Source organism: Lucilia sericata, unplaced genomic scaffold, assembly GCF_015586225.1.
Source record: "Lucilia sericata isolate MDLA Ls3-8-SP2 unplaced genomic scaffold, ASM1558622v1 Contig000972F_arrow, whole genome shotgun sequence".
NCBI lineage: Eukaryota > Metazoa > Arthropoda > Insecta > Diptera > Calliphoridae > Lucilia > Lucilia sericata.
The window spans coordinates 14,839-16,790 of record NW_023994955.1 but is presented as its reverse complement, the minus strand read 5'-3'; positions in this window follow the sequence as shown (position 1 = coordinate 16,790).

Sequence of the window (1,952 nt, the reverse complement as noted above, 5' to 3'; positions counted from 1 at the left end):
AGTGTTTGCATCGGTGGCATTATTAAAGACGCAACTATTGACACCGGAGCATCAAAAAGTTACATAAGTGAAACATTGGCGAGACAACTGCGTGGTGCGAGTGATGTAAGGAAAGTGGAAAACAGAATAAGATTGGCCAATGGCGTAACCGTGGACATTAAAGAAGCGGTCGAAGCAGAAGTGAGGTTAGGTAACGGCTTTTGCAGCTTGGAATTTGGAGTAATGCCAGGTATAATGGATGAAGTTCTTCTCGGGTTAGATTTCCTAAAGAAAATGAAGGTAGAGATACGATGTGCCGACCAGACCATAGTGTTGGGGACCCAGGAGCAGGTGGTGAGATCGATTGTGAGTGAGCCGGTGACAACAACCCAAACGGAAGAGGAGAAGATTTCCGAGTTTCTAAGAAAAGAAATGTGTGAATTTGAAGGCATAGAAGGCCCAACAACACTGGGAGTTCACAAGATAGTTTTAAAAGATGACAGACCGGTAAGGCAAAGGTACATGCAGCGGAACCCGGAGATGCAAAGGCGAATATATCAGGAAGTAGACGATCTAATTTGTAAGGGATATATTGAGCCGTCTAATAGCCCCTACAGCGCTCCAATTGTTATGGCTCCCAAGAAAAACGGTACGCTAAGGTTATGTGTGGACTACCGTCAACTGAATGCCAAAACTATCCCAGATGCGTACCCATTACCCCGAATTAACAACATCCTGGATCGATTACGAAATGCAAAATACATCAGTAGCATAGATTTAAAGAATGGTTATTGGCAAATACCGATGTCGGAAGAAAGTAAAAAGTACACAGCGTTTACAGTGGCCGGAAAGGGACTATTCCAGTGGAAAGTTATGCCCTTCGGGCTAACTTCAGCTCCTGTCACCTTTCAAAGAACTCTAGATAGGGTGATTGGCGCCGAAATAGAACCGTATGCATTTGCTTATCTCGACGATATCATTGTGTTAGGCGGATCACTGGAGGAACACATGGAAAATTTGAAAGAAGTACTGAGAAGATTGCGTGAAGCCCGGCTTAAAATAAACGAGGAAAAGTGCAAATTCTTTCAAAAGGAGATCAGGTATCTAGGACACCTTGTAACACAGAATGGCATTCAAACTGATCCAGAAAAGGTTGCAGCGATCAAGGATCTAAAGCCACCCAACAATGTACGAGAGCTACGGCGCTGCATTGGTATTGCATCCTGGTACAGACGTTTTGTTCCCGATTTTGCACGTGTTGTACTACCCCTAACCTCGTTGCTGAAAAAAGGGAAACATTTTAGATGGAATGAACCACAACAACAAGCATTCGATTCCCTGAAGAAGCTCCTTACGGAAGCACCCGTTTTGGCATGCCCAGACTTCTCGAAACAATTCACCCTGCAGACAGATGCTTGTGATTATGGCATAGGTGCAGTACTTACACAGGAGATAGAAGGTCAGGAAAGAGTTATTTCGTACGCCAGTAGAAAGCTAAACCAAGCGGAGACAAATTATTCGGCCACGGAGAAGGAATGTCTGGCAATAGTGTGGGCTGTGAGGAAGATGAGACCATATCTCGAAGGATACACTCACCATAATCACAGACCATTTGGCCCTTAAATGGCTAAAACTCTATTGAAAGCCCTTCAGGGAGAATTGCTAGGTGGGCTCTCGAGTTGCAGCAATTTAATTTCGAAATACGATACCGGAAAGGAAAATTAAACGTGGTTGCAGATGCACTTTCCCGAGATCCGATTGATGTTTGCCAAGTCGTTGAGGAGGAAGATAACGTGTGTGAGTGGTGGCAACGAAGAAGAAAGGAAATCCAAGCAAACCCGGATAAATTCCCAGATTTCATAGAGATGAACGGCAATATTTATCGACATTTGTTGGCGACAGAGAAAGACGAAGAAAGCACCCCATGGAAACGTTGCGTTCCGTCATTTCAAAGGCAAAGAGTCCTCGAAGAG